The sequence below is a fragment of the Schistocerca piceifrons genome, chromosome 1, assembly GCF_021461385.2.
Source record: "Schistocerca piceifrons isolate TAMUIC-IGC-003096 chromosome 1, iqSchPice1.1, whole genome shotgun sequence".
Lineage (NCBI taxonomy): Eukaryota > Metazoa > Arthropoda > Insecta > Orthoptera > Acrididae > Schistocerca > Schistocerca piceifrons.
This window is the reverse complement of record NC_060138.1, coordinates 1,076,148,417-1,076,166,678: the sequence shown is the minus strand read 5'-3', so window position 1 is coordinate 1,076,166,678 and position 18,262 is coordinate 1,076,148,417. Positions and strand designations below refer to the sequence as shown.

The 18,262-nt window shown below is 40.6% G+C and overlaps 1 protein-coding gene across 1 annotated transcript in view; it reads right to left on the bottom strand.

The window, feature by feature from the left end:
- The window catches only part of LOC124770302 (tectonin beta-propeller repeat-containing protein), a 209,901-nt gene that overhangs the window by 178,263 nt on the left and 13,376 nt on the right, over positions 1-18,262 (bottom strand). The gene's annotated exons all lie outside the window — the stretch shown is intronic.

Here is an 18,262-nt window from a genome sequence, read left to right as displayed (position 1 = left end):
AAAACTGCTTAAAAAGTTCAAAGAACCAGAATTAAGTGAGGAATCTATGAAAATATGACAACCACCTTTGTATGATGCCCATAGTGACCTCGAGGACAACATTAGACCACTACAGTGAGCACAGAGGCAGATTGTTTAAATGCTTCATGTAAGTGAAACTGGAAGCAGTCCTAATGACATTTACAATGGGGAATAGCCCCTGCCATACATTTCAAACCGGTTTTTGAGAATTTAGATGTAGATATATTGAGATGTGTATGTTGCAGTACCTATAAACAGGTGGGTCCCCTTGTAGTATTTGATACTTATGGGTTACAGAATAATGTCCCATATGAGATACTAGAAGGTATCAGGTAGATTATATAATGGTAAGACAGAGATTTAGGAACCAGGTTTTAAATTGTAAGACATTTCCAGGGGCAGATGTCGACTCTGACCACAATCTATTGGTTATGAACTGTAGATTAAAACTGAAGAAACTGAAGAAACTGCAAAAAAGTGGGAATTTAAGGAGGTGGGACCTGGATAAACTGACTAAACCGGAGGCTGTACAGAGTTTTAGGGAGAGCATAAGGGAACAGTTGTCACAAATGAGGGAAAGAAATACAGTAGAAGAAGAATGGGTAGCTCTGAGGGATGAAGTAGTGAAGGCAGCAGAGGATCAAGTAGGTAAAAATAGGAGGGCTAGTAGAAATCCTTGGGTAACAGTAGAAATATTGAATTTAATTGATAAAAGGAGAAAATATAAAAACACAGTAAATGAAGCAGGCAAAAGGGAATACAAATGTCTCAAAACTGAGATCGACAGGAAGTTCAAAATGGCTAAGCAGGGATGGCTAGAGGACAAATGTAAGGATGTAGAGGCTTATCTCACTAGGGTTAAGATAGATATTGCCTACAGGAAAATTAAAGAGACCTTTGGAGAAAAGAGAGCCACTTGTATGAATATCAAGAGCTCAGATGGAAACCCAGTTCTAAACAAAGAAGGGAAAGCAGAAAGAAGGAAGGAGTATGTAGAGGGTCTATACAAGGGCGATGTACTTGAGGACAGTATTATGGAAATAGAAGAAGATGTAGATGAACATGAAATGGGAGATACGATACTGCGTGAAGAGTTTGACAGAGCACTGAAAGACCTAAGTCGAAACAAGGCCCCGGGAGTAGACAACATTCCATTGGAACTACTGAAAGCCTTGGGAGAGCCAGTCCTGACAAAACTCTACCATCTGGTGAACAAGATGTATGAGACAGGCGAAATATGCTCAGACCTCAAGAAGAATATAATAATTCCAATCCCAAAGAAAGCAGGTGTTGACAGATGTGAAAATTACTGAACTATCAGCTTAATAAGTCACAGCTGCAAAATACTAACGCGAATTCTTTACAGACGAATGGAAAAACTGGTAGAAGCCGACCTCAGCGAAGATCAGTTTGGATTCCGCAGAAATATTGGAACACGTGAGGCAATACTGACCCTACGACTTATCTTAGAAAATAGATTAAGGAAAGGCAAACCTACATTTCTAGCATTTGTAGACTTAGAGAAAGCTTTTGACAATGTCAACTGGAATACTCTCTTTCAAATTCTAAAGGTGGCAGGAGTAAAATACAAGGATCGGAAGGCTATTTACAATTTTTACAGAAACCAGATGGCAGTTATAAGAGTCGAGGGGCATGAAAGGGAAGCAGTGGTTGGGAAGGGAGTGAGACAGGGTTGTAGCCTCTCCCCGATGTTATTCAATCTGTATATTGAGCAAGCAGTAAAGGAAACAAAAGAAAAATTCGGAGTAGGTATTAAAATCCATGGAGAAGAAATAAAAACTTTGAGGTTCGCCGATGACATTGTAATTCTGACAGAGAAAGCAAAGGACTTGGAGGAGCAGTTGAATGGAATGGACAGTGTCTTGAAAGGCGGATATAAGATGGACATCAACAAAAGCAAAACGAGGATAATGGAATGCAGTCGAATTAACTCGGGTGATGCTGAGGGAATTAGATTAGGAAATGAGACACTTAAAGTAGTAAAGGAGTTTTGCTATTTGGGGAGCAAAATAAGTGATGATGGTCGAAGTAGAGAGGATATAAAATGTATACTGGCAATGGCAAGCAAAGTGCTTCTGAAGAAGAGAAATTTGTTAACATCGAGTATAGATTTAAGTGTCAGGAAGTCGTTTCTGAAAGTATTTGTATGGAGTGTAGCCATGTATGGAAGTGAAACATGGACGATAAATAGTTTGGACAAGAAGAGAATAGAAGCTTTCGAAATGTGGTGCTACAGAAGAATGCTGAAGATTAGATGGGTAGATCACATAACTAATGAGGAGGTATTGAATAGAATTGGGGAGACGAGGAATTTGTGGCACAACTTGACAAGAAGAAGGGACCGGTTGGTAGGACATGTTCTGAGGCATCAAGGGATCACAAATTTAGCATTGGAGGGCAGCATGGAGGGTAAAAATCGTAAAGGGAGACCAAGAGATGAATACACTAAGCAGATTCAGAAGGATGTACGTTGCAGTAGGTACTGGGAGATGAAGAATCTTGCCCAGGATAGAGTAGCATGGAGAGCTGCATCAAACCAGTCTCAGGACTGAAGATAACAACAACAACAACAACAACAACAACCACATGAAAAAAAAAGGGCAGAGCCACTTCATTAGAGCTATGTGACCAAAAAAGAGAAATGTCACTGCTGGATGGTAGTTTCAATGACTGTAGATCCTCTGTCACTTCCAGTTACACATTCTCCTACTGGAGCATGATGTCTGACTCAGAAGTGAGATATCATTTCACATGGAGACAGCACAACTGTCGGTAGTGTATCCTGAACAAGCTCTCATGATTGATAAGTGAGCTTTGTCGTTGCCACAGATCCAGACAAGTCTTGGAACCCAACATAATGTTAGAACCTTCTATTACTTTTGTAGCAGGGGAACACTGAAGGAATAAAAAAAGATTAGTAAGTTGGTCCTTCAGTCGTGCCTCATCTGCTCCAGGTCCTCCAAGACAACTTACAGTTCTGCACTTTAAACTTCATTTTCATCACAGTGTCTCCTGAAGGACAAGTAAAATAGGTTGGCAGCCAAAACAATCCCCCTGCTTAGAGCAATCATTATACATTGTGATACAATATTAGTTTCTGTCTAGGATATTAAAAAAATATACTTCAAAAATACATTTGGAGTGCTTTAATTGTTTTAAGTTGTTAAATCTGAGATCCAGTGCCTCATACACAGTCAGGTTAATGATTTATGTAAATCTTTGCATGATGTGTTATGTGTTTGTTGCAAACTGCATATACAATGTTACATGGGTGGGCAAGCAACAGCACGGTGAGTAGGTGCTTAAAGCATTGAACAAATTTATATGCTTGTCATATAAGCAATATGTTGCAAACTGGAGCTCCTCATCCCCAACACACAGACAGAGTATGAAGCTGGACCTGAATTCCCTGTACCACCCTATTTCAACATTGCATGCTATACTGAGAGTCTCCAGGTAGGACAACCAGATGGATCCACACACTATGAAACTATGCTTGAATCAGGACTGTAAAAAACCTCTATAAAATAAAAGCAAATGTTTTCCGGCTGCTCCTCAGGTCTTGTGGGTAACACAGTTCAAAATATTGAGTGTTTTGAAAGGTTGTGCTCTGAGGATAAGTTTATTGCTCAAAGTTTAGCCTCAAACCTCACTGATTCTCTAAAACTTAAAATAATGTATGTCATGCTTTGATCAAGAAGATTAAACTGCAGAACAATTGTTTGAAAAGAAAACATCAAATTTTGAGTTAAAAATTTAAAATGTGCTTTCTGCCAGTTCTTCCAGTTTTGTAACCATTACTTATATCTGTAGTGTGATTGCAGGAAGATGAAAGAAGAGTATGAAACTGAAAATTCATCCCCAAACAAGAGGTGTTGAGTTGTGGTTATTGCCCAGCTGACATTATATTATTTATAGAAATTTAAAACAGGTTTTCACTTGAAACACTACCTTGAGGGACTCTGTTTCCTTGTATAAAACAGCTTCATACACTATGTGATCAAAAGTATCTGGACACTCACAAAAACATACATTTTTCATATTAAGTGCATTGTGATGCCACCTACTGCCAGGTACTCCATATCAGTGACCTCCATAGTCATTAGACATCGTGAGAGAGCAGAATGGGGCACTCCGCAGAACTCACCGACTTTGAACGTGGTCAGGTGATTGGGTATCACTAGTGTCATATGTCTGTACACGAGATTCCCACACTTCTAAACATCCCTAGGTCCACTGTTCCCAATGCGATAGTGAAGTGGAAACATGAAGGGACACATACAGCACAAAAGCGTACAGGCTGACCTCATCTGTTGACTGACAGGGCGCCAACAGTTGAAGAGGGTCGTAATGTGTAATAGGCAGACAGACATCAATCCAGACCATCACACTGGAATTCCAAACTGCATCATGATTCACTGCAAGTACTATGACAGTTACATGGGAGGTGAGAAAACTTGGATTTCATGGTCGAGCAGCTGCTCATAAACCACAAATACATCGGTAAATGCCAAACGAAACTTCGCTTGGTGTAAGGAGTGTAAACATTGGATGATTGAACTGTGGAAAAACGTTGTGTGGAGTGACGAATCACTGTTCACAATGTGGCAATCTGATAGCAGAGTGTGGGTATGGCAAATGCCTGATGAACATCATCTGCCAGCGTGTGTAGTGCCGACAGTAAACTTTGGAGGCGGTGGTGTTACGGTGTGGTCGTGTTTTTCACGGAGGGGGCTTGCACCCCTTGTTGTTTTGCATGGCACTATCACAGCACAGGCCTAAATTAATGTTTTAAGCACCATCTTGCTTTCTACTGTTGAAGATCAATTCGGGGATTGCGACTGCATCTTTCAACGTGATCGAGAGCCTGTTCACAGTGCACGGCCTGTAGCGGAGTGGTTACACGACAATAACAACCCTGTAATGGACTGGCCTGCACAGAGTCCTGACTTGAGTCCTACAGAACACCTTTGGGACATTTTGGAATGCTGACTCCATGCCAGGCCTCACTGACCAACACCAATAGCTCTCCTCAATAAAGCACTCCATGAGAAATGGGCTGCCATTCCCCAACAAACCTTCCAGCACCTGATTAAATGTATGCCTGCAAGAGTGGAAGCTATTATCAAGGATAACGGTGGGCCAACGCCATATTGAATTCCAGCATTACCGATGGAGGGTGCCATGAACTTGTAAGTCATTTTCAGTCAGTTGTCCAGATACTTTTGATCACACAGTGTATCTATATCTAAAATAATTAAAGGAAAGCAAGAGCCACCGAGAAACAGGAAAATATCTCCAGAATCCCAATTTGTGTGGCTATCAAAGGATATTATACCTCTAAATTGATAGCTGCAACAGGCAGAAAATGTGCTTTGTTGATGCTACACATTTTAGCAATTTTGGCTGAAATAAACTCACACTGCAGTGCTCTTCTTCAGCATGCCAGTGTTTTGCACAGAAACAGCTAAGTAAAAAATTCATGCCATATACAAGGTTATTTATATGTAAAATCTGACTTCAGAATTTTCCTTTGTGTGAGACCGCATATACAAGATTTGTGTGTTGATGTGAGGTTCTAGATGTGCATATTTTACTCTGTGCATCGCCTTCTGCATAATCTTTCATTGATTGTATCAACATTCGTTTGTATTGTGATATATTGTGCAAGTGCTGCAATAAACTTGTACTGTTATCATTGATTATATTCTCAAATTTAATTGTGCTCTTTTAAAATTTGTGGGAACAGTAGATCCACCCTAATTCAAAACAACTGTTTTCTCATTTCATTGCACAATTGTGTGAGAAATAGGTTACTTTTGAGAATTTTTGGACACTTACAAAACTAGCATCATCATTTCACTCGTCACAACAAATTTGGATAATACTCCAAGCTTTCAATGATATCCACCATCATCTTCATCAGGAACTAAAACTGACTGTTGTAAACTGACAAGGTTCTCTCTTTTACACCCTCAGAATGGCATCCAATTGGCCAGATAATGTCAAGAAGGTGCATACAGTGGTGGTGCAATCCACATCCATAGATTTTGCTTGCACTTTCTATTTAGAATTGCTTCTGCACAATCCATCACATCAGTCAGTGAGCTGTGAGAATTATTCCTCTGTGGTTTTTCCTTATCAAGTGCACACTTTCATGCATTGCTAAGTGCACATCCAGGGTCTCTATTGAAGTTGTTTTCACAAAGTCTAATTTCAACAGCTTCTCTGACCACAGAGTCCCAACTGTTCGAAGTGTGAGCATGTATTCTCTTGTTCAAACAAAATCTTGTGCTAATTTAACAAACTGTGCTCTGCCACTGCTCATTTATCCAAATGCCTGTATTTCAGATAACACTGATGCTCGATATAATGATCAGCAACCGTTCGTATAGACTGACCCACATAACTCTGCCAACTTTCCCAAGAAATGGTATAAATTCCTGGCACTCTCAGGCCAGGAGTATCTTTAACAGATCACAACATTTCTTTAAATTTTCAGGGTGGCCAGGAGACTGGTCTGATTCCTTGCCTGTTTAGGACTCTACCTATCTTCCTAGTTGTTGCACCGCAGAATGGAAGTCGTGTTAGGTGTTGACCCTCTTGGCTTGTTTGAATGGTGTTGCTTACAAAACACTATTTTTCCAAGTTACTGGTATGAGTGTTTTGGATATGTAATTTATTTTGTAGCAAATCAACATTTGTTGTTCACGTTTCTGCCAAAGAATACATCAACCCTGAATTCCATTGCATATCAACGCAAAAAAAGATGTGTTTTTGAGCATTTTCAGAAGTTACCACTGTCCTTCGGATAATCTTCGAGCAGCTTGTAGTAAATCAGTGTTTATGGTTTAGTTACTGTAGCAGATATTCTAACACACATGTTGTGTTACATCTAGTTTTGTCTTAACGAGGAGTAGCTCTACATATTATTTGCATTTATTGCAAATTAACTCAATTTTCGAGTTTGCTAACAACTGTAACAGATGAAAAGATAATCAGTGGGCTTAAATTAAAGTTATTTGTTCACTGCCTTGTAATACATTGCACCAACCAAAATGCATTCCAACTGTGAATGCTGTTCTTGATCATGGCACGAGTTGGTTGACGTTTGTAAGCAGCTGTAAATCGCCCTGACTACTATCAAACAAATGGCAGCTGCTGCGAATCGGTGAGTTGTAGGAGCTCCCCAGAATCATGAACTCATGATACTGGTACCAGAGGTATCTCATGTACTACCCTCTCCTGTCGATACTGTCTCCTCTGCAGAAAGTACAGGACCTGTCACTACTTGCCCACTTCTTGCTTACTGCAGCAAAGAATTCGATAAAATCTAGCGACTTTGAATTAATATGGGGTAAAGTTAAGTAACAAAGATTGGCCAAAAATGGTAATCAGATGCTTTTATAGGCTGCCTGGGTCAGGCTCTAGTGGTAGGCCGCTTCAGACAGAACTTGCGGAATATCGTTAACAATTTTTGTGATCATTATGTTATAACAGGGAGTAACTTCTACTAGGCAGGTATACATTGGGAGTGTCATGCTATCAAAACTCGCATCAAAAACAGGAACTTGTGCGGCATTATTCTGGATCTCTTGTCCTAAAATTACTTTGAGCAGATAGTTAGGGAACCAACTTGTGAGGCTAATGTCTAAGACCCTCTGACAACAAACAGACCTGAACTTATCGAATCAGTTAGTGTGGAGGAAGGTTGCAGTGATCATAAGGCTGTGATAGCATCTACGACGAATTGTGTTACAAAGATTGTTAAAAAATGTAGGAAGATATTTTTGCATAGCAAGAGTTACAGGACACAAATTTCAGAGTACCTGCACAGTCAGAATCACATACTCAGTGATGAGGACATTGATGTGGAGAACAAACGGAAAAAATTCAAAGGCATTGTGCTACAAGCCCCAGAAAGTAAGTTCCGATTAAGGTCTTAAGATATGAGAAAGACCCACCATGGTTAAATAGCCATGTTACAAAACTGCAACATAAACAAAGAGAACTTCATCTCAGATTCAAGGGAGGTAAAAACCTAGCTGACAAACAAAACCTGAACAAAGTGAAAATGAACATAACGAGAGCAGTGAGAGAAGCTTTCAATGACTCTGAAAGTAAAACTTTGTCAACCGATTTGAGTAAAACCCCTGAGAGGTTTTGGTCATATTTAAAATCAGTAAGTGGGTCAAAATCATCTGTTCATTCACTCAGTGACCATACTGGCACTGAAACAGAAGATAACAGAGAGAAGCCCAAAATACTGAATTCGTCTTCCAAAATTGTTTCACCATAGAAGATCATAACACAGTCCCTCCTTTCAATTGTCGTACGAAAGTTGAAATGGCAGATATTGAGTTAACCAATTGCGAAACAGAAAAACACCTACAGTCGCTTAGTAGTGGAAAGGCATCAGAACCAGATGAGATACCTATAAGATTCTACAAAGATTATGCAAAAGAACTTGCTCCCCTTCTAGCAGTTATTTATAACAGATCGCTTGAGCAATGAAGGGTACCTGGGGATTGGAAGACAGATGCACACAATTATAGACCTGTATCACTGATGTCAGTCTGTTGTAGAATTATAAAAAATGAAAACAATCAATTTTTGACAAAATAATGTAATTGGAAACATAAAAATTCTACTCACCAAGTGGCAGCAGAACACACACGTAAAAGAACATTATAATTAGCCAAGCCTTCAGAGCCAAAGGCTCCTCCTTCAGGCAGAATGGTTGAAGGTGACAGAAGAGGGGTGAAGGAAAAAGACTGGAGAGGTCTAGGAAAAAGGGTAGGCTTTGGAAAAGTCATGCAGAACCATAGGTCAAGGGAGACACTGAATGGGATGATAAGGAAAGACTGATTGTTGGGGACTGCATCAGATTAGCTTTGAAAATCTGAGAGCTTAAAGGTGGATGACATGGTAATATGGAAGACAGAGATTACAACTAAAACAACATGTATGAGTTAATAAGAGTGAGAAGCTAAGTGCATTGTGCGCAACAGAGATTGGAGGGGGATGGCGAAAAATAGACAGGTAAGAAAAAGAAGAAAACTAAAATGGAGTGAAGAAAGGAGTAGTTACCATACTGTGAAGAAATGCTGAGACAGAAAAAATTGAAGTAAGTTAAGGCCAGGTGGGTGGTGTGAACCAAGGATATGTTGTAGTGCTAGTTCCCACCTTCAGAGTTCTGAGAAAACGTGTGGAGAAATAGGCACTGAGATCATGATTGCCATGTTGCATGCATGTTGCATGCCCTGCAACAGATAGTGTGTCTTGCCAGAACATTTTTTATGCTCAAGAATTATGATTTTTTTGGAGAAGGAAAATCTCCTCTGTAAATATCAATATGGATTCCACAAACAGCGATCCTGCAAAACTCAGCTCGCTCTGTTCCTCCACAAGATCCACAGCACTGTAGACAATGACACTCTGGTTGATGCCATGTTCCTTGACTTCAGGAAGGCTATTGACACCATCCCACAACACTGTTTAGTGAAAAGAATATGAGCTTATCAAGAATAGGAGCAGATCTGAAACTGGATTCAAGACTTCCTTTAGACAGAACTCAACATGTTGCTCTTAATGGAACAAAATCGACACATTAAAGGTCATTTCCAGAGTTCCCAGGGAAGTGTGATAGTACCATAACTGTTCACAATGTATATAAATGATGCATCAGATGCTCTCTAAGGCTGTTTGCAGTAGACAGTAATGATTTGCAGAAAGATCTCTACAGAATTTATGAATGGTGCTGGCTCTGGCAGTTGACCCTGAACATAAATAAGTGTAACATATTGCGCATACAAAGGAAAAGAAATCCACTACTGTATAGTTACACTGCTGATGACAAACCATTGGAAACAGTATCTGCCATAAAATACCTAGTAGTAACCATACAGAGTGACCTTAAGTGGAATGATCACATAAAACAAATACTGGGAAAAGCAGATGCCAGAGTCAAACAATGGAAAATCTAGGATGGAATGTAACAATGTTTGAGAAGGAAAGTTGCTACTCACTATGTAGTGGAGATGCTGAGTCACAATAGGCCCAACAAAAAGATTCACACAATTATAGCTTTCGGCCATTAAGGCCTTTGTCAGCAATACACACACACACACACACACACACACACACACACACACATATTCAAACGCAACTTGCACACACACACACACACACACACACACACACACACACACACACAAACATACATATTCAAACGCAACTTGCACACATGTCTACAGTCTCAGACAACTGAAACCACAGTGCTAGCAGCAGCAAAAATTGAATGATGGGAGTGGCGACTGGGTGGGGGTAAGGAGGAGGCTGGGGTGGGGAGGGATAGTATGGTGGGGGTGGCGGACAGTGAAGTGCTGCAGTTTAGACGGAGGGCAGGAGAGAAGGGAGAAGGTTGGGGGGGAGGGGGGAAGTAGCGGAAAGGAGAGAAATAATAAAAAGAAATTAAAAGACTGGGTGTGGTGGTGAAATGACGGCTGTGTAGTGCAGGAATGGGAACAGGGAGCTGGATGGGTGAGGACAGTGACTAACGAAGGCTGAGGCCAGGAGGGTTGCGGGAATGTAGGATGTATTGCAGGGAAAGTTCCCGCATGCACAATTCAGAAAAGCTGGTGTTGGTGCGAAAGACCCATGCGGCACAGGCTGTGAAGCAGTCACCGAGATGAGGGATATCAAGTTTGGCGGCGTGTTCAGCAACAGGTTGGTCCACTTGTATTTTGACCACAGTTTGTCAGTGGCCATTCATCTGGACAGACAGCTTATTGGTTGTCATGTCTACATAGAATGCAGCACAGTGGTTGCAGCTTAGCTTGCAAACCACATGACTGGTTTCACAGATAGCCCTGCCTTTGATAGGATAGGTGATGTTAGTGACCGGACTGGAGTAGGTGGTGATAGGAGGCTGTATGGGACAGGTCTTGCATCTAGGTCTATTACAGGGGTATGAGCCATGAGGTAAGGGACTGGCAGCAGGGGTTGTGTAAGGATGGACGAGTATATTGTGTAGACTCGGTGGACGGCAGAATACCACTGTAGGACGGGTGGGAAGGATAGTGGGCAGGACATTTCTCATTTCAGGATGCAATGAGAGGTAATCAAAACCCTGGCAGAGAATGTAATTCAGTTTCTCCAGTCCCGGATGATACTGAGGTACGAGGGGAATGCTCCTCTGTGGCTATAATTGTGTGAATCTTTTTGTTGTGCCTATCACGGCTCAGCATCTCCGCTATATTGTGAGTAGCAACTTTCCATCTCTAACATTGTTAGATGTCAGACTCAAATTCATATGAAGAATCTTAAGGAAATGTAACTCATTCATGAAGGAAGTGGCTTATAAGCCACTTGTTCAACCAATTCTTGAGTACTTTTCATCTGTCTGGGATACTTGCCAGATAGGACTGAGAGAAAAATCCAATGAAGAGTGGCACGTTTCATCACAGGATCATTTAGTCAGCATGAGAGCATTACAGAGATATACAACAAACTCTATTGGCATACATTAAAGAGAGGCCTTGTGCATCACTGAGAGTTTCACTAATGAAATTTCGAGAGTACTTTATGGAAAGAGTCGGACAACATATTATTTCCCACAAGTACGTCTCGCATAATGACCATGAGGAGAAAATTTGACAAATTACAGCCAATACAGAGGCTTTCCGACAATCCTTCTTCCCATGTGCTATTCAGGAGTGGAACAGGGTTGGAGGGCTCAGTTAGTAGTACAAAAAGTACCCTCTACCATACACCAGAAGATGGCTTCCAGAGTATGATGTAGATGTAGATGTAGATGAAGATGACTGTGAGTGGCATGTCAATAGTAGACCCAGGAATTCCGTACAGGATGGATGGAGATCAGAGGACTCAGGGTGTTGTACCGATCCCCCTAACCAAAAAGTATGAGATGCTGTCTTTCACTGAAACTGAGCCAGTGTGACTCACTTTTGGAGAAACTTCATTTGTCCAGTGTCAAGAGGAGGTAAACACAAAAGGGTAGGGGTCTATTAATTGTTGGCAGTTCAAATGTATGGCGAATGATCATGCCCATTAGGAAAATGGCAGCAAGGGACAGGAAAGGACACCAGGTACACTCAATGTGTATGCCCCGGGGCCTCATTCAACATGTTGAGGAGGTTATTCCAGAAACCACTGAGAGAACAGGGTGTAATCAACGGCAGATTGTGGCGCACATTGGAACAAGTGATGCCTGCCACCTGGGCTCCGAGCTCATACATGGGCCATTCCAGCAACTGGCAGAGAAAGCTGAGAAGACCAGCGTTGTGCATGGAGTTCCAATGAAGCTCACAATTTGCAGCACTGTACCCAGAAATGATTGTGGCTCTTTGGTTCTGAATCGTGTGCAAGGTTTGAACCAGAGACTCTGAAGGTTCTGTGACAAGCTAGGCTGCAACTTCCTGAACTTGGGCCATGCAGTTCAGAAATGTAGGGTCCCCCTAAATGAGTCAGGTAAGCACTATACATCAGAATGTAATGACTAAAGAATGTAATGACTATAGTCACAGGTAGCTGTGTATGGGTTTTTATATAAGGCAACTCTTCATCCAATCCATATAATGATAGCTGCAGACACCCAGAAGTATCAGTGTAAGATAGAGAGGAATGCCTCCCACAGGTGAGAGTATTAAAACTCTAATGGTTAACTGCTTAAGCATTTGCAACAAAGTGGCAGAGCTTGAAGGGTTCACAAAAAGCAGTGAAGCTCATTTACTACTAGGTACAGAAATCTGGTTGAAACACGAAATTGATAGGATTGAGATTTTTTGGGAAAATTTATGTCAAAAGGACTGGCAAATGGGAAATGGGGGCGGTGTATTTGTCACAGTAGACAAAAAATTCAAATCTACCAAGATAAAAATTGAAGCTGCATCTGAGACCGTTTGGAAAGACTTAGCCTTTATCACCCACCAGACTCATCTCCTGATGAACTGAAAACTTTAGAGAAAATCTCAGTTCACTTACATGTGACTTCCCCAATCACACTATAGTCACAGGTGGAGACTTTAGCAATTAATTAAGAAAATTACAGTTTTGTTAGTGGTGGACGCAATAAGACATCCTGTGAAACAGTATTAAATTCCATCTGTGAAAATTACCTAGAACAAATAGTTAGAAACCCCCCTCATGATGGAAATGTATTGGATATAATGGCAACAAATAGACCTGACCTCTTTGAGGATATCCACATTGAAACTGGTATCAGTGATCATGACACAGTTGTGACAACTATGATTACCAAAGTACAAAGAACAACTAAAACATGCAGAAAGATATATATGTTCGGTAAACTAGATAAAAAATCAGTAGTGTCATATCTCAGTGAAGAACTTAAAACTTTCAGCACATGGCAGGATCATGTAGAGGAACTATGGCTCAAGTTTAAAAGAATAATTGACCATGCACTAGATGCACCCAATGAAACAGTTCATAATGGGAGGGACCCTCCATGGTATACATTCATTGTAAAGAAACTTCTACAGAAACAGAGATTATTGCATAATAGGTGTGAAAATTGGAAATTTGTGGTAAGCTTCTATGGGACCAAACTGCTGAGGTCATTAGTCCCTAGGCTTACACTCTACTTAATCTAACTTAAACTAACTTACCCTAAGGACAACACACACACCCATGCCCAAGGGAGGACTCAAACCTCCGATGGGGTGGGGGGTGGGGGGGAGGGGAACGGGGGCCCGTAGGGGAGGGGGGGGGGGGGTGTGTGAACCGTGACAAGATGCCTCAGACCGTACGGCTACCCCGCATGGCTAATAGGTGAGAAACAAGCATCAGTCTATAGATAGAGAGATGCTGAATGAAATGAATTTGGCTGTCTAGAGAGCAATACATGATGCCTTCAATGACCACCACAGCAGAATACCGTCCAATTATATTTTACAAAACCGAAGAAATTCTGGTGGTTTATAAAGCTGTTAGTGGCACAGAGCTAGTGTCCAGTCTCTAGCGAATGAGACAGGAACTGAAATTGAGGGTATGAAGCAAAAGGTGAAATGCTTAGCTCCATTTTCAAACGTTCCTTTACAAAAGAAAACCCAGGAGAATTGCCCCAATTTAATCCTCAAACTGTTGAAAAGATGAATGAAATAAATATTGATGTCAGTGTTGTTGAGAAACAGCTGAAATCGTTAAAACTGAACAAAGCTCCAGAGCTCGATGAAATTCCTGTCAGATTCTACAATGAATTAGTGTCTGAGTCAGTCCATCTTCTAACTATAATCAATCATAGGGACCTGCCCACTTCTTGGAAAAAAAAGCACATGTCACACCCATCTACAGAAAGGGTGGTAAAAGTGATGCACAAAACTACTGTCCAGTATCCTTGAACTCAAACTTATGAGGTATCTCATGACCTCCTCAGTGCTAACCAGCATGGATTCTGAAAATATCGATCACATGAAACACAACTCCCACTTTTCTCACATGACATACTGAAAGCTTTGGATCAAGGCTGTCAGGTAGATGCAGTATTTATTGATTTCCAAAAAGCATTTGAATCAGAACCACACCTACGTTTATTGTCAAATGTATGGTCATATGGGGTGTCAACTGAAATTTGTGACTGGATTGAAGACTTTCTGGTAGGGAGGACACAGCATGTTACCTGGGATGGAGAGTCATCATGAGGTGTGCCTCAGGGAAGTGTGTTGGGACCCTTGCTGTTCATGTTGTATATTAATTACTTTGCGGACAATATTAGTAGTAACCTCAGATTGCAGATGATGCAGTTATCTATAATGAAGTAATGTTTGAAAGTGACTGAATAAATATTCAGTCAGATCATTATAAAATTTCAAAGTGGTGCAAAGATTAGAAACTTGCTTTAAATGTTCAGAAAAGTAAAACTGCACTTCACAAAATGAAAAAACCATGTCCTATGATTATAATATCAATAAATCACTGCTAGAATCAGCCAACTTATACAAACACCTGGAGGTAACACACTGTAGGGATATGAAATGGAATGATCACACAGGTTCAGTTGTGGGTAAAGCAGGTGGTGGGCTTTGGTTCACTGATAGAATACTGGGGGAGTGCAATCAGCCTACAAAGGAGACTGCTTATAAATCACCTGTGTGACTGTTTCTATGATAATTCTCAAGTGTGTGGGACCTGTATCAAATAGCACTAAGAAGGGATATTGAACATATACACAGAAGGACAGCACGAATGGTCACAGGTTTGTTTGATCCCTGAGAGAATGTCACAGGGATACTAATGGAACTGAACTGGAAGACTCTTGAAGAAACATGTAAACTGTCCTGAGAAAGTCTGTTAACACAGTTTCAAGAATGGGCTTTAAATGGTGAGTCTAGAAAAATACTACAATCCCCTATGTATCACTCTTATATGGATCGTGAGGCTAAGATTAGAATAATTACTGCACACACAGAGGCATTCAAGTAATCATTCCTCCCAAGCTCTATATGTGAATGGAATGAGAAGAAATCCTAATAACTGGGTACAGAAGGACTTACCCTCTGCCACACACCTCACAGTAGTTTGCAGATTATAGATGTAGATGCAAACAATATTACAGGTTCACAGCATATATGAATGTACTTGTTAGGAGATACCGCTACAGGAAAGCCAGTCGCACAGCTTCCTCCAGCAGAATCATGTTGCTAACAGATCAAATACATCCTGAACCCCACTAAAATCAACCAAAGAGTTGTCTGAATTCCATCTGCTTCAAATTTTTTCCCACACACCTGGTATGGAAAATACTGTGATACATACTTGGATATGTACAGTTCTTCCCAGACATGAAGAGAATAATTAAAATGGCTCCTTTCCATAACTTGTTTCATATTAGAAACTAAAATGACCAAGAAATGATTTAGCAATTTGTGTGAGGTGGCAACATATTCCAAAGTAGATTTTTTCATGATATGATCATATTGCCATATTGCAGAATTCCTAATCCAGCTCTGCCCTAAAGAAATGGTGGTTGTAGACTTCCTCATCAGCCGAGTTTTACTCCCAATCACAATCCTCAGTGATGGTCTCTCTGGGGCAAAAGGCTAGGTCCTAACTGGTGGTAACTGTGATTTGGGATACATGTTGTTCTGTGGTCTGAGTAATAACTCCTTATGTCATTAAAAGGAGATCTGGTATCCCTCCCTGAAGTCCTCTTTATGTCCTGCCACACCTGTATTGCTTTTGTGAACCGATTAGTTGATTAACTTATTTGGTGGTGGTGGCTGTTTTATGGCACTCAACACCATTTTTTTCAGTGCACTTGCTGAATATGAATGTGGGCAATTTTTTTACTGAGTGAAGAATCCTTTATAAATAATGTTATTGTGATGGTCGTCATTGACTTCGTTTCTCCTTTATCCAGCATCAGGCTGGGCTGGGACATTTAAGGTACTTCTCATTTTTCTCTGCCTTCCACTGTTTTCCCTTCTATAACTCCCCCCCCCCCCCCCCACCCCAGTCAGATTCCTCCTTCTTAAATTTATCTTCATTGAGTCTTGTCCTCAAACTTGGCCTCCATCATTCATTTTGGTATGCTTCCATCTTTCATTCCCCTTACATGTCCAAACTATTTTAACCTGTCGATGACAATTTCTTGGGTCTCCAGCCGGGTGGTAGCGTTGATATCTCGCAACATTTTGGGAAGTGTCATACTACCCATCTTCTGGCCAGAAGATGGGTAGTATGACACTTCCCAAAACGTAGCGAGATATCAACGCTACCACCCGGCTGGAGACCCAAGAAATCTTCATCAATAGTTTATGCCGGGAAAGCCTACAGTCACCTATTTTAACCTGTTCTTGTCAATTCTCTCATTCAGCTTTTCTACTCCAATTTCATTCCTAACATCCTCACTTCTAACTCTGTCTCCTCATTTTCCATAACATACTTCTAAGGAGTGTTATTTCATGGCTTGGCTTCTCCTCTCCTTTCTTCTTTTCATTGTCCAGGTCTATGATGCATATGTCATTATTGGTGTATAGAACATTTTGTACCGCACTTACTCACATTCGCCACACCAAGCCCCTCAGACACTGGTACTGTACATTGCTCTGCTGTTCCCTTTTCCTAACTTCTGGCTTCATTCTAGGATTTTGCACTGTCACACTTCCCAGATATTTAAAGTTATCCACACTTTCAATATTCTGTCCTGTGATGTTAATTTGCCCCTTGCATTCTCTGCCTCTTCTGGTTACCACCAGTCCATATATCTCGATTCTTTCATTTGAGATCTCTGTTTGTTCTTGTATCTCCTTACTTTTGGCTCCGCACACCACAACAACAGTGGAAAACAGAAATAACTTCATCTCCCTTCCACTATGAGTTTCTTTTGCCTCTTTCACAATTTCATTCATCACCATTATAAACAATAGTGCTACCACCACACTTCCTTTTCTCAATATTGTAACAGTCCTAAACTATTCAGTTGCTAAAACTTGGATTTGGCACAGCTGAAGCTTTTTTCACACATTGCTTGCCGGATTTCAGTTGTCGGTTTTCCAACTACCTCTCTGTATCATGGAAATATATTTGCAGCTTTTGCAACAGGTGGTGACCATTTCAGAAAACACATACACAAACAAATACAAATAGCCAAGTGTGTTACAAAGGACAATCCATACTCCTTTCAGAAGTGACTGTGTAACGATGCAGCACGGGGCTACATGATTTGCTCTCAGTCAGCTGATAAAAACAACACGAGACCAGAAGAATGTCTTTCTTACCCAATCTGTCCCATCACATACATAGTCAAGTATCAAGCTGTCTGTCTGCTACCACTTTGCAGTAGCGCTATTCAATCCCTTGTGAAGTTGTGTGTGTGTGTGTGTGTGTGTGTGTGTGTGTGTGTGTGTGTCCATTTTTCAACAGATGTTAACAATTTTGTTTTTATGTTGCACATTTGTAAATAACTAAGGCTGTACTGCCAAATTTTGTGGGACACACAAATAAAAATTATGAATGTATATTCACTAGAAAATATGTTATATAAATAGTTTCTGAACTTAAAAAATCTTTCTAACAAAAATATAATGATTGTCACATAAACACACACAGCAATTAGAGGAAAATGATTATACGATACAATTGCTAAATCTTATAGAAACCATGACGCTAGCTCACACATGTCAATTTTATGTGGATTCATTGTGTGGCACTTCTAAACTTTCATGACCTCTCCAATAAA